A 23998-nucleotide genomic window follows, 5' to 3' on the forward strand; every position below is an offset into this window, starting at 1 on the left:
CAAAAGCTGACTTGTTCTTTCTTGGGATGCCTGCGCCTTCTCAAACATACCTACAGCCGCACTCCGGGGACAGCTTCACCCACACACTCTTACAAAGCCTGCTGGAGTAGGGGCCTGCCGTTAGCCCCAGATGTCAGGGGCAGGGACAAACCTATCCGAGGCACCTCCTACCACTCCCACCAACCTACACAAGTCACTTATGGATAGCCTCTCAGCCTCAGATGCAGCTGCCCCCTTCCCCAGGATACGAACCCAGTATCATTCTACCTACCCTCTCCCTCATACAGTCTGGATTACCAACTCTTTGGAGTCAGCTTGCCAAGCAGATTCCACACTATGTGACCTTGGCACCCAACAAGATTACCAAGTGTGTGTTTGCTGGGAACTGAACCCAGAGCCTCTCACATGCCAGGCAAGTGTTCAACCACTGAGCTGCGGAGATCAGCTCACATTTTTTTACTTATGCTTGTTTTGTGCAGTCTTCACAATTACCCTACAGGGTGAATGCTGTCCTATTTTGTGTAGAAGGATCCAGGTTTAGGTCAAAAGCTTTCCTAAGGAAGAGGCAAGGAACTGAACCCAGGCCAAGCTTGACTTAAGAGCCCAAGTTCTCCCATGTGTTATCATCTGCCTCCCTCCGTCACACCCTCTTACATCCTACCACACACAACCAGACAGCAGAGACATTTCTGAGTGGAGGTGTTAATTTTCCACCTCACACACATCTCAGTGTCAAAGTCTAGTACCTGCCTGACCGTTCTCATGTTGCGAAGAGTATCTCCTAACTCTATGCTTCCTGTATTCCAGGCTGGCCCCCAATCATTATAAATGGGGCCCAGAACATGGTACCCTCTAACCTTCCTATCAGCTCACTCCAACTCCCCTGACCCTGGGATGAAAAAGCACTGCTAAACAGGCTGGGACACCTGGCCTACAACTCTCCCTGACCCCATGTGCCTGGACCATCTCCTTGTCCACCACCCCTGCTGAGGAACAAGTCTAAACAAACTTTTTCCTGGGGGAGGCCATGCTGTGATCCTAGAGCCTGGTTAGGGAGAGGGATCGGGTTTCTCTTTCCCCAGCTGTGCTCTGGACTCCTTGGGGCTGACCTTTCACCTCATCCAGGCCGGGACCCAAAGGGGGCACTGGAGTCTAGCCCTCACCTCCTGTTAACCCTCTGCATTCCTCATTGTTTTGCTCCTGGGCTCTGGCCAGGGTCTGAGGAAGCCCAGCCAGGCATGCCAACCTTTTCCCATCTTAATGTCTGGTTTCCCAGAGAGCTTTACAGAATGCTCCACCCTGCCCCCTGCCCATGCCGCCCTGCCTGGATCAGATACCTCCGCCCAAGCAGCTGAAAATGACCTGGGCTATTTTTCACTGCAGGATCACGTTGCAACTCCCCCTTGAGCTGGCAGCTTCCCACACCTCTCCGGATCGTTGCTGCCCACCCTCTGCTCTCACCCAGAACCACTGACTAACAGGACAGGAGGGCTTTTTAGACTCCTGGCCTAAGCCCTTCAGATGAGGCTGTGAGGAGCCAGTCAGGGAGCTGGGCAGAGGACCAGGCTCCCCGCCCAGGTCTCTTTCTACTGTCTAGCATAGCCTGCTTGTTACCCTAGATTACAGTGCCTCTGACCCAGTCAACCTCTCCCAAGCACCAGAATGTCACATTAGAGGCTACCCACAAGCCCCTGGGCTGCTCTGCATGTCAGAAACTGCCTCTGCCATGCGCTTCTCTTTATTCAGAATTGCTCCCAGGTCTGTGCCTATGTCACAGACATGTGGATGGACCTGGAAGGTCTGAGGGAGCGCAAACTAGAAGGAAAGACAGGGAGACTGAGGTCTAGAGAGTGGGAAGTAGATTCTGGCAGTATTCCCAGCTGTCCCTTGCCCTAGCTTCTTGGTGTCTGTCGTCCAGCGTGGGGGTGGGGGGTGGGGAGGGACACGGCTTCCATTCCTGTGAACTCAGCTCCCTTCAAGCCTCTGCCCCTGCCCTCTGCCTCAAGCCCCAGCACTCCTGGGTAGGAATGTGACTGGTCAGGTCTGAGCTGGCCACATGAGTGGCTATAAGGGGATGGACCCCCATACTCCCACCCAGCCCCAGCCTGGGGGAGCTCACATACCAAAGGGGGTTGGAATGAATGCTTGCTTTAACCCTTTGCTGCCCAGCTTTCAGGAGATTAGGGTACTCTACCTCCTGTGGCCAATCTCGGGCTGCCTTGGGTGTGCAGGCACCGTCTCCTTCAGCAAGGGGGTGGGGGAATGGGGGCATCTGCCTTCCTGGCTGGTCTTCATTAAGAAATTACCCTTTGCCACTCCAAATGCTTAATCTCATCTCCCATGATGTGGGAAAACAGCCAGGAGCTGGTGCTGAGGGCAGTGGCGAGGAGGCACCATGAACCCCAACCTCAGGATCCCCTAGTCTGGTGGGAGAAATACTAAGCTGCCCTGGGGAGTCTGACGGGGGGCAAGCCGAGGCTAGGACAAAGAGCTGAGTGCAGAGGAGAGCCGGCTGCTGTACAAGTGGGAGGCCGGGGCAGGAGAACACGCCAGGTGGGGTCAGACTGGGCAGGCTTCCCGGAGGCCCCCTCCCCCTAGGCTCTGGAATCTCGGGGGTCAGGGCTGAGGGACAGCTCCACCCCCTGCTCCCCTCAGGCTCAGGAATTCCACCAGCAAGGAGGGGGGGGGGCTTCGGACTCAGTCCAAGTTGGCTCCCACTGGACCAGGAACCGCAGCTCCTCCTCGGCCCTCATCCCCACCCAAACCCCTAGGTTGGCCCCCAGCCCCTTTCCCTCCCCCTGCCTGGCTGGCACGGTGTGTGCCAGGCGCTGGCAGAAAACAAACCCGCCGGGGTGGGTTTGCAGGGAGCGGGGTAACCTTGACACAGTTGCGGCAGTCGCTAATGGCAGACATACACTCCGCCTGTTCTGGGGGGACTGTTGCCGTTGCTAGGAAACCAGCAGCCGCGTGAATGGAAATGGGTCAGTAAACCTGGGGAGAGATAGTGTGACACTCGAACCACTGCAGCTGCTCCAGCCCACACCGAAATCCCTCCTCTTCAATATTTATCACTCCCGCCTGGGCCCTTAGCTCCTGCCAGACCCTGCACCAGCCTGGCCCTCAGGCCCACCCCCCAAGGCCTGGTAAGGGTGGAGGGAGAAAAGCAGTGGAGGATGCTTATCCACTGTTGTTGAGGGGGGGGGACAGATGGGATGGAACTGCTTCTGGAGGAGATTGAACAGGAAACAAGAGTCTAATCCCACGGTGGGGAAGGGGTTAAAAGGTCAATTCACGCCTGTTCCTGACTTAGGCACCGTGGTAAAATTACTGTGAGTGAGCGGGCTCAAGGCTGCCTGCCTACCTGCAGAGGGACTAATGAAGGCAAAGGCAAGGCTTCCCTGTTTTCCTCATGTGGCTTGGGGACCTTCCTTCTGAGCAGAGGGTAAAGGGGAAGAACACAGCTAGGACTGACTGGCAATCTACAAATACCATTTAATAACCCCAAATGGCCAGAGGCTGCCTACTACTATCTTAAAACACCCCCTTCCCACCCCCATACTCACTGCTCAGGAAACCCTTACAATACACAGGTATCCCCACAAGAGAACCTGACAACTGTAATTCAGCACAGTTCAGCTTGACTCCCATAACTGAATGGACAATCCTAGGCACAGACCAAAGTCATCCACTCCACATGAGGCTGAAGCCTGCCTGCCCTGACCCAAGGCCTGGTCTTCTTGGCTCAAGTATGGTTTTTCCTCCCTCCCACTGCCAGCCTCCCAGTCTAGAGCACTCGGATACACTGCCCCCATCCGTGGCTCTCCGGGACACACCTCCCACCAGCTAGCTAGCAGCCTCGTGCCCAGCACCCCATCCCTGAAGGCTGACTGGTCCCAGACACACACACTCCCTTGCCCTAGAAGCACGCAATCTCACGGCCCTGCCTGGCACAGCTCTTGTTCTGGAGCCCAGCCCTTTCCAGACAGCAGTGCCACTCACTTGGTGATACATCTTCTCCGCCCACAATTTCATCAGGATCCCTGAAAGGTGTACTTCAGTAAAGGCAGTTGCTCCAGCTTTCTGGGGAGAGGGAGCTGTGGGGGATACCTTGACAGGGATCTCCAACTTGATTTGGTTCTTGGTGTACTCCTATCTCCCAGGATACATCAGTCAACAGAGGATCAGAGCCTGTCAGAGCTAGAAGGTGCTTGAGGGAGTCACTAATCCAGCCTCCTCAGCTAGGCAGGAGGAACTAAGAGACCCGGAGAGGGGAGGTAGACCCCTCAAAGTAACCCAGCCTAACAGTGGGTTCGTATTTCTCATACACAGTTCCTCACTGTGAGTACCTCTATGTTAGAGAGAAACTGGCCGGATATACACACATTGCTTTCCAATGGGACCTGTTCTACAACCTTACTGCCAACTCTACAGCCCAGCCTGCAGCTTCTGCCATCGCAAAACAGGCTGTCCTGTCTGGTGTTTCAGAGTGGGCTGCGCTTCTGGACTTCCACGGGCTAGCCATGGGGCAAGTTCTTGTCCAGGACCCCAGAGAACTGCCTTCTAGAACCAAAAGGAAGGTTACCTTAGTCCCTTCAAAATAAATGCTCTCTAGTTCCAGGGCACCTGGGTCTTGTATTGCTTAAATAGACCTCTGCCAGGATACCTTAGGGATGATGAGTAAAGAGGTTATTTGAGGGGCCGGAGAGACGGCTCAGCGGTTAAGGCACTTGCCCACAAAGCCTAAGGACCAGAGTTTGACTGGCCAGTACCCACATAAAGCCAGATGTACAAAGTGGTACATGCATCTGGAGTTCATCTGCAGTGGGAGGAAGCCCTGGTGTGCCTGCCTCTTTCTCAAATTAAAATAAATAAATAAATTACCCCTATACTGGGTGTGGTGGCTCATGCTGAAAAAAAAAAAAGTGTTCGGGGTAGCTTGTAATTTACTGGAGAACCAACCCAGGGCCTTGGCAAGCCAGGCAAGCACTGTACTGGCCAGCTACGTTCCCAGCCCTGCCGAAATAGTTATTTCAGCTCCATTCTGCAGAAAAGTAAACCGAGGTTCACAGAAGTGGACTAATTTGCTCAAGCGTACACAGGTCAAAACCGAATCTCGAGCACTTTCCAGTACACCAGTCTCTCCCAAAGGACGAGGAGAGCCAATCAACAGCCAACAGTGAGGACTGGGGGAGGTGAGAACAACACAGGGCCAGGTGGACCTCCTGGGCTGAAGCAGAGCCTGGAGGCATCTAAATTTGAATCTGGGCATCTGGCAGTGAGTGGAGGAAGGTCAGCAAGGAGCTGGGAGGGAAAGGAGAGAATTCCACCAGCCTCAAGCCTGCCTGGGCCATACCCCTGGGGAGCCAGGCCACAGCACTCTGCCAGCCCCCATCCCCCCAACGGAACAACAGTGGGAGCATTGTGAGGAGACTGGCCTTTCCCCTGGGCCTCGATTTCCCCAGCTTACAACTTTTAACACACTGTGGCACATCCTGATTCTCAGCTCCCAGCACAACTTTAGAGGTCTCTCCCCTAGTGTGGAGCTAGCTAAGAGTAACAACAGTAAATGCGTATTTAATGAGTAAATGAACACTCAATAAAGCCGACGGGGCTTTCCACTCTTCCTAGAAGGCACAGCTTACCTTGGGAAGCCACACTTCACAGTAACAGTGGAAGGTAGGAGATTTAATACTTGGAGAGCGGCCTCTATTCTCCTAAATGGATGTCACTACTGAAGGCACGCACTAATTGCTTTACAAGTGCAACTTTAAGCCCCACAAGGCCCAGGCCTGCCTACTATTATGTAGGTTTTCATAAGAAAGGGGGTAACTGGAGTGAAGAGACTGGTCCAAGCTCACACGGCCACTGAGTGACAGAGAAGTCATTCCACCTGGGGCATACCCGCACAGCTTTGGTTTAACGTGGTGAGGGGGCTTGGTTGGGGGCGGGAGGAACTGATCAGGGGCCTTTGGTTAGGGGTGAGAGAGTCCACCTCAAGTGTGTGTGTGTGGGGGGGCGGAGGGAGACGCCTGCTGAGTTGCCAAATGGTTCATCAGTCTGCAGAGCACCAAATGGTGCTGAAACTCGGCAGAGTTGTGGGAAAGCACCCTCTGCCTTCCCCCATGGAGCCGGGTACACTTCTTTCCCTCCCCCACCGTACAACGCCAAGAGCGAGTCCTGAGAGGTCACTTACCTATTCCCCAGATCCCAGGGCTCCTGTATAAGGCAGGCCCTCCCTCCTTGGAGGCCCTTTTCTGGGCTTCCAGACTGGCAAGGTGCAGATCCGACCCCCTCCCCAAAGAAAGGCCGCCAGTGCCGCCGTTAGAAAAATTACCCAAGATTTTCCCAGCCGTCCACCCGCCCCCCCCCACCCCCGCAACCGACGCGGCAGCAGGGAGCGGAGGGGGGCCGGGAGAAGACAGCCTCGCCTCGCCTCTCCTAAAAGCCCTTGGACGTCTCAGCTGGAGCAGGAGGCGCCGCGGTGCAGGTCCAGCGGTTTTGCAGCCTGCACAGTTTTCCCGCCGCGCCTCCGCGGCCGCCGGGGCAGCTACCTGGCCGCCCCCCGCCCCGCCCCGCCCCCTCCGGGAGGAGGCCGCGGGGCTTCGGACTCCGGCGAGAGGTGACCGGCGCGGGAGGGGGAACCAGGCGGCTGGGGGAGGGGCGTCGCCTGCACCTGGCCCCTCTCCGCCGAGCACCCGCCCGCACGCCCGGGCCGGGAGGGGCGGGCCTGGACCCCCGCCAGCCCCCAAAAAGGACGGCGAGGGGGAGGGGAGCCTGCAGCCTGGCCCGCGGGGCCCCCCCCAGGCCAGGCGCTCGGGGGTGATCTCCCCCCCCGCACGGCCCCAGGGTCGGGTCGGGCCGGGCCGGTCGGCTCGGAGCCCCTTCTTCCCCTTCCCCGGTCGCGCTGCGCTCGGCCCGCTCCCCCGGCCGGCCGCCGGGGCTCTCCAGCTGCAGGAAATTCCAGAAGCTCTCCATCATCCCGGCGCAGCGCGGCCCCGGCTGCCAAAGCTCCCCAAAGGAGAGCCACATGCCTGCCTGCCCTCGCCCCCCACCCCGGCCAAGTCGAGGTGACCCGGCCGCGCGCCCCTTCTTCTTCCTTCCCGCGCCCCGGGGCTGGCGGAATGCGTGGCCGCCCCGGCCCGGGGGAGGGGGGGCGCTGGTGGGGGTTATTTTGAGCGCTTCGGCCGCCGGGGGTTTTCGGCTTTTTTTTTTCCTGGCCCCCAGCCCGCCGGCTCCGGCCCTCGGCTGCCCTGCCCGCGGTCAGGGGTGGGGGGGGGTGTCACGTGGAAAGGGAAGGGAAGAGCCGCCACGATCCGGATCCGGCTCCGTCCCGGGTCGGGCCCGGCCGCGGTCCGGAGCTGCGCGCTCAGCCGGGGCCGCACCGCACCGCACCGCGGGGATTATTCATAGCGCCAGGCAGGCTCGGGCGGTGGCTCCGGGGCGCCCGCTACCTGCACGCCCCTCCTCCGGTGAGCGCGGCGGCCCGGGCACTCCCTCCCCAGCAGCGGACTCAGGCCTCACTGGATAGCGCCACCGTGCACCAGTGGCCAATCACCGGCCTCGATTTCCTTACCTGTAAGTTGGGATGAGCTACCAGGCTTTATAAGGCGGGTACCATATAAAGATTTTGTTTGCTTGTGCGACCGTTCCTTGGGTAAAACGCTTTCACGTTTAGGAGGCTTCAGTTTACCAATTTACAAAAGTGAGGGCCTTCATCATGGGAAAAGTCCCTTCTATGGGAACAATATGTATATATATATTTACAAACCATTTGAACCTAGCACTACCCAATGTTAGTGGTCAACACTACATTATAAGACCCCCCCCCCCCCACACACACCACACAGGCTAATCAGTAGCAGAATAGGCAACCAATAAAATCTTCTATCTCCTCGACCGGTGCCCGCTGCAGCCCTCTGAATCTGTTCATCACCTGCTGTGGGACAACCAGAGGGATCCCTAGGATAAGGTGCTAAAAACTAACTGTCCAGGAGCCTAGACTGCTTACTGGTCCCCAGGGTTCACTAATCCATCAAATTCTAGACTCAGCCCAGTCTCAGAAGTGATGGGTATGAGGGTGAAGATATAAAGGGGGGGTATCCTGGGACAAGGGCCTAGAGCTGCTTCCTGCTCCCCCCAGCAAGTAAGCACAAAGGCTGGCAGGCCCCCACTCCGCCCCGGAAACCTGACAGTTTATTTCTGTCTCTGGGCCCCCTGTTTCCACAGAGTCAGTCCAGGAAGGCTGGCAGCAGCTGGCTCCCAGGGGCGGAGCTCCTGCTCCCTCAAGGGTCCAGCTGCCACCCTGCTGCCCTCCCCCACCTGCCAGGCCAGACCAGAGTCAGAGGTGACATTGGGATGAGGGGAAGGAGCTGGGACCAGTGGTCAGAGGTGATGCCAAATGTTCTGAAAGGCCTGGGGCCCCAACAGAGATTCCACCTGGCCAGCTGGTCGGAACTTCAGAGAAGGTTGGGAACCTCTTCTCTCCAACCCAGAACTCTCTTCAGCTGGCCAGTCTACACAAGCTCAAGTTGGCTAAGGGTGTAACCTCTGGCATATCTAACCCAAGTTTTTCAGATTATTCCAGCTCATGACTCCTCTGGACCCTGGAACCAAAGAAAAGCCTGCTTCTAAATCTGTTCTGTCCTTATGGTATCCACTAGCCACATGAGGCTTCTGAGCCCTGGGAGAACGTGGTGAAGCAGAACTGGGATATGCTGTAAGTGTAAAATACACATCAGGTTCCTACTATGGAAGTCTTATTTACTATGAATGGCTGGAGAAAAGGCTTGGCGGTTAAAGCACTTGTCTGCAAAATCGAACAACCCAGGTTCGATTCCCCAGTCCCCATGAAAAGCCAGACACACAGGAGTAACACATGCATCTGGCGTTCATTTGTAGTAGCTACAGGTCCTGGCATGCCCATTTTTTCTCCCCCCCCCCAAATAAATAAATAAAAGGAACCACTGACATTTATGCCAGGTGTAGTGGTGCACGCCTTTAATCCCAGTACTCAGGAGGCAGAGCCTACACAATGAATTCCAGGTCGGCCTGAACTAAAGGGAAACCCTACCTCAAAAGCAAAAAAAAAAAAAAAGGAAAGTCTTACTAGGGGCTGGGGAGATGACTCAGTGGTTAAATTTGCTTGCTTGAAAAGCCTGCCAAGCCTAGATTCAATTCCTCTGTACCCATGCAAAGCCAAATGCACAGAATGGCACATGTGTATGAAGGTGGTTTCCAGGGGCAAAAGGTGCCGGAAGCCCATATTCTCTTCTCTCTCAAATAAAATTTTAAAAATCTTACTATTTAAAAAATGGAAAAGGGCCAGAGAGATGACTTAGTGGTTAAGGTGCTTGTCTGTGAAGCCTAAGGACCCAGGTTCAATTCCCCAGTACCCACATAAACCCAGATGAACAAGGTAGTGCATGTGCCTGGAGTTTGTTTGCAGTACTGGAGGCCTCAGCGCACCCATTCTTTCTCTTTTGTCTCTCTCTCCCCTCAAATAAATAAATAAGTAAATAAAATTTTTTAATGGGAAATACCTCAATAGAACTGGGGATGTAGTTCCATTGGGAGTGTTTGACTAGGATGCAGGAAGCCCTGGGTTTGAACCCTAGCACCACCTAACTCAACATGGCAATACACACCTCTAATCCCAGAACTCAGGAGGTAGAGGCAGGATTATCAAACTTCATGGTTACCTGTGGTCACAGAGAGAGTCCAAGGCCAGCCTGGGCTACATGAGACTGTCTCAAAAAGTAAGGACTAGAGACAGCTCAGTGGGTACAGTGTGTGCCTAGAAAGCACGAAGACCTGAACTTGAACGCTAGAACCTATGTAAAATGCCAGGGGTGGGGATGTGGACTGCAGGCCCAATGCTGCGGAGTTGGAGAGAGAAGATCCCTGGAGCTTTCTGGCTACCCAGTGTAGCCTAATTGGTGAGCTACAGGCCAATGAGAGACCCTGTCTCAAAAAAAGATGGACGCTGTTCATATGGATCACACCCGAGGTTAATCCTCTGGTCTCCATAAGCATGCTTGTGCATATCCACCCCCACACAAATATACATACATGGGCTGGAGAGATGGCTCAGCGGTTAAGCGCTTGCCTGTGAAGCCTAAGGACCCCAGTTCGAGGCTCGATTCCCCAGGACCCACGTTAGCCAGATGCACAAGGGGGCGCACGCGTCTGGAATTCGTTTGCAGTGGCTGGAAGCTCTGGCGCGCCCATTCTCTCTCTCTCTATCTGCCTCTTTCTCTCTCAAGTAAATAAATAAAAATGAACAAAAAAATAAAAACAAATATACATACATGTACATCACACATGTGCAAAATTATGGGAAACAACAAATAAAATATATTTCAATGATTTTATAAGGATTATGTTGAGATAAGATATCTTTGATATACTTTGTTTAGAAACCTGATGTGGTATAACACACCTATAAGCCTAGCACTTGGGATGCTGAAGGAGGAAGGTTACAAGTTTGAGGTAATGCTGGTCTGAGCTACACAGTGAGTTCCAGACCAACCTTGGCTACATAGATAACCTGTCTCAAAAAAAAAAAGTAAGCCAGGCATGGTGGCACACGCCTTTAAATCCCAGCAATTGGGAGACAGAGATAGGAGGAGCACTGTGAATTCAAGGCCAGCCTGAGACTACACAGTGAATTCCAGGTCAGCCTGGGCTAGAGTGAGACCCTACCTCGAAAAACAAAACAATTGTAATGTCTACTTTTTTTTTTTTCTTTCAGTTTTTCGAGGTAAGGTCTTATTTTAGCCCAGGCTGACCTGTAATTCATTATGTAGTCTCAGGCTGGCCTCGAACTCATGGCAATCCTAACTCTGCCTCTTGAGTGCTGGGAATAAAGGCGTGCACCACCACACCTGGCTGCATATGCCATTTTTTTGGGTCTGGCTTTACATGGGTCCTAGGGAAAATTGAACCCAAGCTGGTAGACTTTGCAAGTAAGTGACTTTGACCACTGATACATTTCCCTAGCCCTCCACTGCATTTCTATTGGCCAATGCTGTTGTAGAGCAGATGGTACTCTGGCTTAGAAACAAAACTCTGCCTGCTCTAGATCAGTATGTCTGTGGCTGGAGCTCACCCACTTCCCCAGATCCAGAACACAGTCTCATGTATGGGTCTAAATCTCAAAGCCCCATGCCACCTGACCCCAGATTTCTGTGTGAAATTAGGCCCAATCAGAGATTTTAATCAAGCCTATTTTAAACCACCATCTAGTATACTTTCTCTTTTTTGCTTAGTTTTTTTCATGGTAGGGTCTCACTGTAGTCCAGTCTGACCTGGAACTCTCTAGCTCTAGGTTGGCCTCTTAACTCACGTGACCCTCTTACCTCAGCCTCCTGAGCGCTGGAACTAAGGTGTGAGTCTTTCTTCCTTTCTTTTCTTTCTCTCTCTTTCTTTCCTCCCTTCCTTCCTTCCTTCCTTTCATGCATTTCTTTCTCTTTTCAAGGGAAGGTCTTATTGTAGCCCAGGGCGACCTGGAATTTACTTATGTAGTCTACCTCAGCGTCCCTGAGTGCTGGGATTAAAGGCACCACATCCAGCATACTTCTTTTTTGTTTCGTTTTATTTATTTTTTGAGACAGTGTCTCATCTATAGCCCAGGCGAGGCTGGAACTCACTTTGTATCCCAGGCTGACCTCTAACTGAAGAACCTCCTGCTCCTGCTTCCCTGGCACCGGGATTATTGGCACCACCAATCCAACTCGAGTAGATTTTTTTTTTCCCTACCAATTTCCAATAGTTAGCTCCTAGCCATTGTGATGCTAGAACAACTTCTAGGTTGCCCTGCTTATGGATCTAAATTCTAGCCTGATACCCAAACTTGTTTGCTTAGATCACTGACTAATAAGGTTTAAAATCTGCACACCGGGCTGGGGAAATGGCTTAGCGGTTAAGGCGTTTGCCTGCGAAACCTAAGGACCCCAGTTCAATCTCCAAGACCCACATAAGCCAGATACACAAGGTAGCACATGCATCTGGGGTTTGTTTGCAGTGGCTAGAGGCCCTGGCATGCCTATTTTCTCTATCTACCTCTTTCTCTATCACTCTCAATAAATAAATGAATAAATTTTTAAAAAGCTGCACACTCCTCAGAAGGAATAAGATTCTACATCAGGAGTTGACAAACTATGGCGCATGGGTTGAATCCAGCCTGCCTGCTTTATAACTAAAGCTTGGCACACAGTCAGGCTCATCTCTATGCAAAACCTAAAACTGCTTTCAAGGTATCACAACAGAGTGAATGGCCTATAAAGCCTAATTTTTTTTTTTTTTTTTCGAGGTAGTGTCTCACTCTGGTCCAGGCTGACCTGGAATTAACTCTGTAGTCTCAGGGTGGCCTTGAACTCACGGCGATCCTCCTACCTCTGCCTCCCGAGTGCTGGGATTAAAGGCGTGCGCCACCACGCCCGGCTTAAAGCCTAATTTTTAATTTCTATTTTTTACCAGTGCTCCATGGCTTTTTATGGAAAGATCCATTCTAGATGACCAACAAGTCCAGTTTACATAAATCTAGATTCCAGGGGCTGGGGAAATGTCTCTGGTTAAAGGCACTTGCTTACAAAGCCTGCTGGCCTTGGTTCCATTACCCAGCACCCATGTACAGTTGAACAGGCATTTGTTTGCAGCATTAAGACATGTATACACACACATTTGCAAATAAGTAAATAATAAAAATTAAATCTTTTAGTCCCTGCACTCAAGAAGATGAGGCAGGGAGATCACTATGAGTTCAAGGCCAGCCTGAGGCTACAGAATGAGTTCCGGGTCAGCCTGGGCTAGAGTGAGACCCTGACACACACACCCTGGGTTCTAGCCTGAGCCTGTTACCTAGTTGAATCTAGATCACCTCCTAGTATGTTTCTAGATGGAGCTCCCAAGTGGGATCTAATGGGAGTCTACTGTGGGTTCCAGGTTCTGCTGTGATCTCAGAAGATGGGTCCCAGGCCTCCTGTGTGGAATGGAAAGAGTGTCTTTACTTCTGCATTCCCCTAGAGAGTTCAAGGCCCACTGGCCCTTCTTAGTGGCCTTGGGACAGGGAGGGAGGGTAGATTCCAGAGACAGCACTGGAGGCTGAGTCAAAGGGTCAGGGATGAGACCTTCCCTGCCAAGTGGCTGTACACAATCTGACCATGAAACTAGAGGCGTTCACAAGTCATGCTTTTCCAGCATGCCACAGAACAGGTCCCTGAGCTGAGGGGACATGTTAATACAGATACCAAGCACTCTGGAAGCTGGGCCAGGAAGCTCTGAATGAGACTTTCATTGCCAGCCTTCATCTTCGATCACCTGGTACCTCTTCCCTCAGAGCAGAGCCAGCACCATGACCTCTCCTTTCCCTTACCCTCTGGCTCTGCTTCTCCATGTCCACCCCCTTCCCTGTCATTCTGCCCCCCTCCATCTGGAACCCTGTGCAAACCTTAATGGCTCAACAGCTATTCTTACAGCTCTGATTCTGACCCAGACACTCTACTTTGCTTGGTCTCCTCAGTTTCCTCATCTATAAAAAAAGCAAATACTCCTGTTTCTCACAACTGTACAGATCTTTAACAAGATTGCAAGGCAGGGCATTTCACTTGGCACCTGGCCCACAATAAGCATTTAATTCAAGGTGTCTTTTTTTTTTTTTTTTTTCCGAGGTAGGGTCTTGCTCTAGCCCAGGCTAACCTGGGATTCACTATGTAGTCTCAGGGTGGCCTCAAACTCACGGCAGTCCTCCTACCTCTACCTCTGCCTCCCAGGTGCTGGGATTAGAGGTGTGCCCTACCACACCCGGCTAAAGGTAGTGTTTTTATTATTATTGATCGTCTAGCATGCTTCATGGATGGACCAGACCATGGCAGATTTGTAAACCTCACAAAATGTTAACCAAAATTTGTTCTTAGATTTCTATGGTAAGAAGGACCCAACTGTCATAATTTCAAATAGATCCTTAGCTTAAAATATGTTGGGAGGGGGTAGGAGTTCATCAAATGGGAAAACAGAGGGGAAGGATCCAGTCCCAGGCCTCTCAGAAACCTGGGCAGACCCAGAGCTAACATCCAGGGGCGCCATCTCCCAGGCCATTCTCCTTCCACCAGTCCAAACTGTCTCTCTGATCTGACCTCATCACTTAACTGCTCAGCTGTGCAGCGGCCCCAGTGGGCTTCCCACTTGCATTGTCTCCATGGAATCTCCTCTACCTAGTGCCATATACAGTTTCTTCAAATCCCGTTCTCGTGACACTGCCACTGCCCCAAGACCTTTAATAGCTCCCAACTGCTGACGACAACATCAAGGCCAAGGTCTCTGGCCTGACATTCAAGGGCCTTCACAGCCAGCTCTGGTCCTGCTGACCTCCTCACCATTCCCTCTCATCTAGTCAGAGGGCTGTTTTCTACCTCTCCTCCCTTCCCTGCCCTCCTGTTTCAATGCCACCCACAGAGCCACTGAGTTCCAGACAGATTCTGCCCCACTGCTCAGTCATATAGTGTCTCAGGTCCAGTCTGCTGCCCCCATTCTACCCTCAGGGTGGCCCCTCAGCAGGCCACACTGGACTATGCTGACTAGAGCTCTGGCTCCACATAAGCAGGCTGCTGCCCTGTTCCCAGCTTAGCTCCATGCTGGACGCTGGGCTTGGCTGGACCCCATGGCCCTTCCCATGTCCCTTTCACTCCACATTTCATTCTGTATCCTTTCCAAGGGGCTCATAGGGAGTCACAGGCATAATGCTGCCCTCAAAGTTGTAACTCTTGGGTCCAATTCTCCCCTTTGAGCCTTAGTGCCTCACCTATAAGACTATAGCAGTACTGGATATCCATGACCTCACAGTGCCTGACACTGCCTACACAAGACCATTAAATAGGAGGAAAAGATCATGACATCAAAATAAAAGACTAATGGGGAAGAGTGGAGTTTTAAAGGGAAAAGTGGGGGGGGGAGGCATTATCATGGGTTTTTTTTTAATAATCATAGAAGTTGTTAAGAAAAAAATTTGAAAAGAAAAACAAAACAATATAGCAGTAGCTATCTTACATATTATTCTCATAAGGAAAAACACTTGTAAACTGGAGATGCTTTTCCTAGTAAGACCTACAAATGTTACAAATAATAACTATGGCCTCCATTAGTAAATTTTGTTTTGTTTTTGGTTTTTCAAGGTAGGGTCTCACTCTAGCCCAGGCTGACCTGAAACTCACTCGGTAGTCCTAGGTTCCTACCTCTAGGTTCCTACCTCTGCCTTCCATTAGTCAGTTTATTTCAGGTTGTAGTCAGCGAGAAGTATGGTAGTACCTACCTGTAGTTCCTAGCTACTCATGAGGCCAAAGCAGGAGCAAGGCTTGGGCTCAGAAGTTCCACAGCAGCCTGAGCAACAGTGAAACTCCTGTCTCAAAAAAAAAACAAATAAATAAATAGTAACACTGCAAGCCTGGCACTCACTAAGCCCCTCCTTGGCACTTAGCACCACCTAACAAACCATACATATATGCATTCCAGGCATGTGTTTATAATATATATGTTTCCCCTTTTTTAAAAAAAATTTATTTATTTATTTATTTTGAGAGTGACAGACACAGAGAAAAAGACAGATAGAGGGAGAGAGAGAGAATGGGCGCGCCAGGGCTTCCAGCCTCTGCAAACGAACTCCAGACGCGTGCGCCCCCTTGTGCATCTGGCTAACGTGGGACCTGGGGAACTGAGCCTCGAACCGGGGTCCTTAAGCTTCACAGGCAAGCGCTTAACCGCTAAGCCATCTCTCCAGCCCATATGTTTCCCCTTTTTGAGACATGGTCTCACTTACATAGTCAGGTTGGCCTCGAATCCATGATCCTTCTGCTTCAGACTTCCTTTTCTTTCTTTCTTTTTTTTTTTTCCAGAGGATCTCACTCTAGCCCAGGCTGACCTGGAATTCACTGTGTAGTTTCAGGCTGGCCTTGAACTCACAGTGATCCTCCTTCCTCTGCCACCCGAGTGCTGGGATTAAAGGCATGTGCCACTACACCTGCTTTTCAACCTTCTAATTCCTAGGATTACAGAAATGTGCCACCATGCCTGGCCAGCGGACAAGCCGTACATTTTACCTGCTTTTGTGTGACTTGTCTATTTCACTCTCCCAATGTAAGCCCATGGAAGGAATTTTCAAAAATTTATTTATTTGAGAGAGAAAGAGACAGAGAGGGAGAGACAGGGGGAGTGGGAGTGGGAGAAAGAGAGAATGATCAAGCCAGGGCCTCCAGCCACTGCAAACGAACTCCAGCCACCTGCACCCTCTTGCGCATCTGGCTTATGTGGGTCCTGGAGAACTGAACTGGGATCGTTTGGCTTTGCAGACAAATGCCTTAACCACTAAGCCATCTCTCTGGCCTGGAAGGATTTTTGTTTGTTTGTTTGTTTGTTTTTCGAGGTAGGGTCTCACACTATCCCAAGCTGACCTGGAATTCACTAAGTAGTCTCAAGGTGCTTCAAACTCACAAAGATCCTCTTCACTCTAATCCAAAGTGCTGGGATTAAAGGTATGCGCCACCACACCTAGCAGGAAGACAGAATGGGCACAACAGGGCCTCTAGCCACTATAAACAAACTCCAGATGCATGTGCCACTTTGTGCAGCTGGGCATTGAATTCAGGTCATTAGGCTTTATGGGCAAGCACCTTAACTGCTGAGCCATCTCTCCAGCCCATGAGAAAGGACCTTATCAATTCTGCTCACTGTTTTGTGTCCTAGAAAAGTATATAACATCAAAAATGCATTTGAAGCCAGGTGTGGTGGCGCATGCCTTTAATCTCAGCACTTGGGAGGCAGAGGTAGGAGGATCGCTGTTGAGTTCGAGGCCACCCTGAGACGCCATCGTGAATTCCAGGTCAGCCTGGGCTAGAGTGAGACCCTACCTCAAAAAACAAAAAGAAAAAAAAAAATCATTTGAAGCCAGGCGTAGTGGCACATGCTTTTAATCCCAACACAGAGGTAGAAGGATCACTGTGAGTTTGAGGCCAGCCTGGGACTACAGAGTTGTCTAGAGACCCTACTTTGGAAAAACAAAAACAAAACAAGACTAAAAGAAATGCATTTGATAATTGAGAAGTGGAGGAAGAATCAAGAATGGAAGTGTGCAGGATGGTGCTCAACATTGCTCACACCTGAGAGTCAGGCAGGGTTCTCTACTTTCTCCTTTTGGCAATGTTGGGGAAGGAAACAGCTCGGCTAGGAGGATTTGGCTCCAGAGCCTGCCCGGTTGATCAGCATGCTGAATTTCTTTTCCTGATGATTAGCTAAGCCTCTTACTGTCAACCTCTCTATCTTCCTGAGATGGTCACACTCCCTATGCCCCCTGAGGCCACCAACCCTCCTTTGCTGGGTCATTTCCTCCTCCATCTCTGCTTCAAGCAAGGCATATTGCTTAGTCTTCCCTTGGGGCTTTGCTTGGGTCCTGCCTGGAATGTTCCTGGCCCCCACCTCTTTCAACTTACCCATTTCTCAAGTCACTTCTCTTGGGAAGTCTTCCAGCTAGACTTCTCTTGCTCCCTTCCCTGAGCTCACTGACCCACATGGAGGGGCTCTATGCTGACTTGGTCCCATGTCTCTAATTGTTCTCCAAATTGGGAAGCCTTAAACCTGATGTGGTGGCTCATACTTGAGAGGCTAAGAAATGAATACTGTTGCAAGTTTGAGGCTAGCCTGGGCTACATAGCAAGAGTCAATCACTGTCTCTCTCCCCACACACACGTACACATGTGCGCATGCACGCGCGCGCGCGCACACACACACACACACACACACCTTACTTGCCTACCTCCACGGTTTCCTTTTTATTCTCTCTGTCCCTCTCCTGACCAGATCTTCCTGCTTCCTCTGCTGGATAAATCCCTACCCCAAACCAACTTAAAGCACTGGGATAAGAAATATAGCTGGCTGCCTGGGTGTTGTGGCACACGCTTTTAATCCCAGAACTCAGAAGTTCGAGGCCACCCTCAGACTACATAGTGAATTCCAGGTCAGGCCAGGCTAGAGTGAAACCCTACCTTACCCCCCCCCAAAAAGAAATATAGTCCCATTCTATCATACTAATTTTTTTTTTTTGTCTTTCTCCCCTTTAAAAAAAAGAAAAAAACCTTAGCCGGATGTGGTGGCGCACACCTTTAATCCCAGCACTCAGGAGGCAGAGGTAGGAGGATTGCAGTGAGTTAGAGGCCTCCTTGAGACTCCATAGTGAATTCCAGGTCAACCTGGGCTAGAATGAAACCCTACCTTGACAAACCAAAAAAAAAAAAAAAAAAAAAAAAATATATATATATATATAAAATATATATATATATATTATATAAATATTTAGCTGGGTATGGTGGTGAGTACCTTTGATCCCAGCATTTGGGAGGCAGAGGAAGGAGGATCAATCTGAGTTCAAGGCCAGGCTGGGCTACAGTGAGACTCTACTTTGAAAAAAAATCATATATACATAGGATATGAACTGAAGAGATGTCTTAGCAGTTAAGCGCTTGCCCGTGAAGCCTAAGGACCTCAGTTCAAGGTTCAATTCCCCAAGACCCATGTAAGCCAGGTGCACAAGGTGGCGCATGCATCTGGAGTTTGTTTGTAGTGGCTGGGGCCTCTTTCTCTCTCTGTTCGTCACTCTCAAATAAATAAAAACAAACAAAAATTATATATATATGATATCTATTTGTGCATGTGTCAGTATGTATGTGAATAGGTACACCAGCAGCTACAAATGAATGCCAGATGCTTTTGCCACTTTCTGCATCTGGCTTTATATGGTGCTAAAGAATTGAACCCAGGCAGGCAGGCAGGCTTTGCAAGCAAGCACCTTCAACCTCTGAGACATCTCCCAGCCCCACTTCCTTCCTTCCTTTAAAAAAATAAAATAAAATATATTTACTTGAGATAGAGAGTGAGAATGGATGCACCAGGGCCTCTAACCGTTGCAAATGAACTCCAGACGCATGCACCACCTTGTGCATCTGGTTTACGTGACCTTGAGAACTGAACCTGGGTCCTTAAGGCTTTACAGGCAAGCGCCTTAACAGCTAAGCCATCTCTCCAGGCGCCCCCACCCCCTTTGAGATGGTTACATGACTCCCAGACCGGCCTCAAACATACTACGTAGCTGAGGAAAGTCTTGAACTTCTCACCCTCCCACCTCCGCCTCGAGTGCTGGGATTACATGTGTCCTGGTTTCTGCAGTGCTGGAGATCCCACCCAGAGCTTCCCGCATGCAAGGCATTTCCTCTCCCAACTGAGCCAAACCTCAAGCTCCTCTTCCTTCTTACTCCCCACCCCTACCGTAGGGTCTCATTCTAGCCCAGGCTGACCTGAAATAGTCTCAGGGTGGCCTCACACCCACAGGATCCTCCTACCTCTGCCTCCCGAATGCTGGGATTAAAGGCGTGCACCACCACACCTGGCTTGTAACAGCTTCTTACTACCTGCAGTAGTTGGAAACCTGTCTTGAACCCAGTAGGTACTCTATATTACTTGTTGAATTAAGTAATTCCTTACCATACCCTATAAAGTGGAGAGAACTACAGTTATACCCATTTCAGGGACAATCAAGGCCACTTGGATGGTTTTAAGCCTACAGCACCAGACTCCAAGTTGGACCTGTCACTGTCCTTCCCAACCTCACTACTTCCTACCTGTTTTGCTCTGTGGCCAGCTCCAGGGGTGAGATGTTAGTTGGACCTGAACATTACATTACATGGATACTCACTGACTCCTGCTTTGAGCTCACAAAACCATATGGATCAGTGCTATGAGCACTTCCTCCAGCAAATGAGGAAACTGAGGCTCAGGATCCAAATCTAAACTCTCAACTGCATCAGGTGTTTTTCTCCCATTGTCTTTCTTATAAAACCCTTGAGAACTATTCACACGCACTGACTGTACTTCTCCAATGGGACAGTAAGCTTTTTTTCACTTATTTGTTTGTTTATTTATTTATTTGAGAGCGGGAGAGAAAGATAGTGAGAGAGAATGGGTGCGCCAGGGCCTCCAGCCATTGCAAAGAAACTCTAGATGCATGTGCCACCTTGTGCATCTGGCTATGTGGGTTCTGGGGAACTGAACTGGGGGTTCTTTGGCTCTGCAGACAAATGCCTTAATTGCTAAGCCATCTCCTCCAGCCAACACTAAGCTTTCTAAGGCCAGCCAACTCTCCATGGCCCTCTCCAGAGGCCAGCCCTTCAGCAGTGGTCACGCTCCACACCTTGGCCTCTGCTTGTGTTCCTCTAACAGGTCTTCACAATAGGTTGATGAAGGGCAGAGCTGGGTCTCCTCTTCAATCTATACTGGAAGCTCCCCCAAAGATACCTTGTCTCCTGGGACTTCAGTGCTCCTGTTTCTCCAAGGGGGCAGGAAAACATGGTAGTCCAGAATAAGAACCCTGACCCCAGAGTGCTAAGGTCAAAAGTACTGGCTCTGGAAAGATGCATTAGTGGTTAAGGCGATTCATCGCTTGCAAAGCCAAAGAACCCACGTTAGATTCCCCAGTACCCATGTAAGCCAGATGCACATGCTTCTGGACTTCATTTGCAGTGGCTAGAAGCCCTGGCATGCTCATTTTCTCTCTCTCTTTCTCACTCACTCTCAAATAAATAACGAAAATATTTTTTACAAAAATTTAAAGTACTGGCTCTGTGTGACTTTTGACAAGTTTGTAACCTTTTTAAGTCTTAGTTTTCTGATACCATAGTCCTCTTTCTCTATTGGCTCCAAGACCCCCAGTGGCTGCCTGAAACTGCAAATGCCAAACCCTATGGACACTAAGCATTTCTTCTATTATATACACATATATCAAAGAATGTTTAATTTATTTTATTTCTTTGGTATTTTGAGGCAGGGTCTCACTCTAGCTCAGGCTGACCTGGAATTCACTATGTAGTCTCAGGGCGGCCTCAAATTCATGGCAATCCTCCTACCTCTGCCTCCTGAGTGCTGGGATTAAAGGCGTGTGCCACCACACCCGGCAAATAATGTTTAATTTATAAATAAGGCACAGTGGGGCTGGGAAGATGGCTCAGGGACTAAAGGTTCTTGCTTGCAAAGTCTTGCAAGCTTGGGTTCAATTCCCAAGTCAATCATGTAAACTAGACACAAAAAAAGTAGTACAAATGTCTAGCAGTCTTTCCAATAGCAAGAAGCCCTGATGTGCCCATGTATACCCATGCAGATAAATAAACTTTGGAGTGGAGAGATGGCTTAATAGTTAAAGTGCTTGCCTGCAAAGCCTAAGGACCCAGGTTCGATTTCCCTGTACCCATGTAAGCAGATACACAGATGCATCGAGTTTATTTGCAGTGGCTGGAGGCCCTGGCATGTCCATTCTCTCTATGTGCCTCTTACTCTCTCAAATAAAGTATTTTAAATAAATAATTTTAAAAAGGCACAGTAAGAAATTAACAACTATAATAATCTAGTAGAATAATTACAATACTCTAATAAAAGTTATTTAAAACTTATGAATTATTTCTGAAATTCTCCAGTTAATATTTTCAGACTGCAGTTGACCACAGTTAACTGAAAGTAAAGAGTAAAACAAAGGATACATAGGACAGTATGCATGAAATAAGGACAACAGGGATGATTAAATAAATAGCTACTTATAAAATCAGACGTGTCTGGGACATGGTAAATGCTTGTTGAATAAATAAAAGTCAAGGCTACAGAGGGAGCTCAGTGGTACAGCATGTGCTCTGCACACAGGAGGCCTTGGGTTAAATTTTCAACACTGGGAATAAGAAAAGAAGCACTTAGCCGGGCATGGTAGCTCTTTAATCCCAGCAGAAAGTAGGAGGATCGCAGTGAGTTCAAGGCCATCCTTGGCTAGGGTGAAACCCTACCTTGGGGGGGGGGGGGAGGAAGAGGAAGAAACACTTAAGCTTGGCGCATTCCTTTAATCCTAGCACTGGGGAGGCAGATGCAGGAGGATTGCTGAGTTCAAGACCAGCCTAGGCTACAGTGAGACACTATTTCGAAACAAACAAACAAAAAAGCATTTAACAAATAAAATAAAAAGGCCCTGAGGGCTGAAGGGATGGCTTAGCGGTTAAGGTGTTTGCCTGCAAAACCAAAGGACCCAGGTTCAATTCCCTAGGACCCACATTAGCCAGATGCACAAGGGGGCACACGTGTCTGGAGTTTGTTTGCAGTGGCTGGAGGCCACTCTCACTCTCTTCCTCTTCCTCTGTCAAATAAATAAATAATAACTAAAAATAAAAAAAGAAGGCCCTGAAGGATTCCTGTGGTAAGGCATGCAGCACCCCAATTCCAAATGGACAACTGAAGAAACAGGGAAATGGAAAGAGGTGACTGACAGAGCCTTAGCCCTTCAGGAAGCCACTGCAGCGGGATCCGTTCCTGAATAACACACCCTCCAGGGCCAGAGGACCCCATTTCCTGGCCTCACCAGATTTTTGACCTAATCCCCACCTGAATGGCTCCCCTCCTTCCAACTGTTAACCCTTTCCCTGCAGCCACACAGATTATGACCTGAATCCAGGCCCTAGTCTCTTAGTTGCTGTGTAACCTCAGGAAAGACTTTTAGCCTCCCTATCTCCTCCAGACCAAGGGACTAATATGTCATGATGCCCTTGGCTGTGCCACAGGTGCTTAGATATGCTGGGGTTGCAGAGGCCTGACTGCACAGACGGGCATGCTGTCTGAGTACTAAGTAGGGCAGGGGACCGCCAGGGAAAACTGACAACTTCCTGCCTCAAAAGTTTCACCAACAGCCCCTAAGCACCACCCAAGGGCAAGTTGCCTCTCATGACCCTATGACATTGAACACTGTTTATTTATTAGGGAATAGGTAAGGGTTCAAGTCTGGCTTCTCAAGGCCACAGCCAAGATAGCCGAAGCCCTGAAGCCAGTCTGGCAGAGTAGAGGGAGGAAAGAGCCCTTTGGGGGATTAAGAATGGGAATGAAGAAACCCCGGGATGGGAGGAACCAAGACAGGGATATGTCCCCGGGACCCCCCCTTTCCCCCACAGCTAACCCCGCATCACCTGGCCAGGCCTTCTACCACTCTGAAAGGCAAGAGGAGCTCGCAGCAGCGAGTTAGGATAGGAGATTACCTCTGTTAATTAATTAAAATAAACAGCAAATTAAATACAGCAAAATTAAAATAGCACGGGAAATTAATTCTCTATCCACCCCACCTCACAGGTGAGATGCCTTAAAGGGCCCCTCACAGGCAGGATCCAGGGCAGCTTGGGAGGGGCTCACCTGCCTCATAGCACAACCCCTGGCATTTCTAAGTGTCAGTGGTGGGACCCAGCTCCCTAAGGACATTCATCTGGGCATCCGGCTGACCTCCTGGCTCCTTACTCCTAGAAGACTCCAAGCCATGGGCCACATTCCTGAACCCAGTCAATGGGAGGAAGAGGGACTGACTAGGGACTGGACACAGAACTTGCACCCTCGGAAACACAACCATGTCCACAGCCACACAGGTTGTTAGGTAGCGCAGGAGGGAAGGAGGACCGAGGCTCTTGCTTCTAGGTCCCTTCTGGGTTTCCGGGCTGAGGTCTCCTTGGGGCACCTAAAATGTACTGCTGGGGAACCCTCACTTTGTTCTCTCAGTTCAGGCAGAAAGCGCTACTTAGGTCCAGAAAATGCCTGATCCAGTGGTCAGACCAGCCCCTAGATCGTGATGTCGAAATTCCCTCCTAGTTAAGACAGTAGTTCGTTGTGCAGATGGGGAAACTGAGACCAGAACAAACAGGTGGTGGAGCCTAAAGCTGAACCTCTAATAGGTTCTAACAGGCGTGCTCCATGACATCACCCAAGCATTACAGTTCAAGTGCAGCCACGTTCCACGCTGTTCCCTCTCCTTGTGGCCCCTCAAGTCTCACTTCCATGATCCCACCACAATTCTTCCTCCCTGTTATCTACCCAACAGTGGATGGAGCTCCATCAGCCCCAGTTTCTGTCCTGTGGATCAGAGTGGCTTTACCAGGAGCTCTTCCTCCAACCTTGGCTC

General features: G+C 50.4%; 1 protein-coding gene across 4 annotated transcripts in view; it reads right to left on the reverse strand.

The window, feature by feature from the left end:
• Positions 1–23998, reverse strand: part of Ahdc1 (AT-hook DNA binding motif containing 1) — a 75107-nt gene that overhangs the window by 34006 nt on the left and 17103 nt on the right. Inside the window, exon 1 of one of the 4 annotated variants that reach the window (XM_045149435.1) lies at positions 6194–6291. The exons of the other annotated variants lie outside the window; for them this stretch is intronic. The gene's annotated coding sequence lies outside the window, so the exon portion shown is untranslated. Of the gene's footprint in view, positions 1–6193; positions 6292–23998 lie in introns of those variants that run through there. 4 annotated transcript variants of the gene reach the window in all.

Source organism: Jaculus jaculus, chromosome 5 (assembly GCF_020740685.1).
Source record: "Jaculus jaculus isolate mJacJac1 chromosome 5, mJacJac1.mat.Y.cur, whole genome shotgun sequence".
In the NCBI taxonomy this organism is placed as follows: domain Eukaryota; kingdom Metazoa; phylum Chordata; class Mammalia; order Rodentia; family Dipodidae; genus Jaculus; species Jaculus jaculus.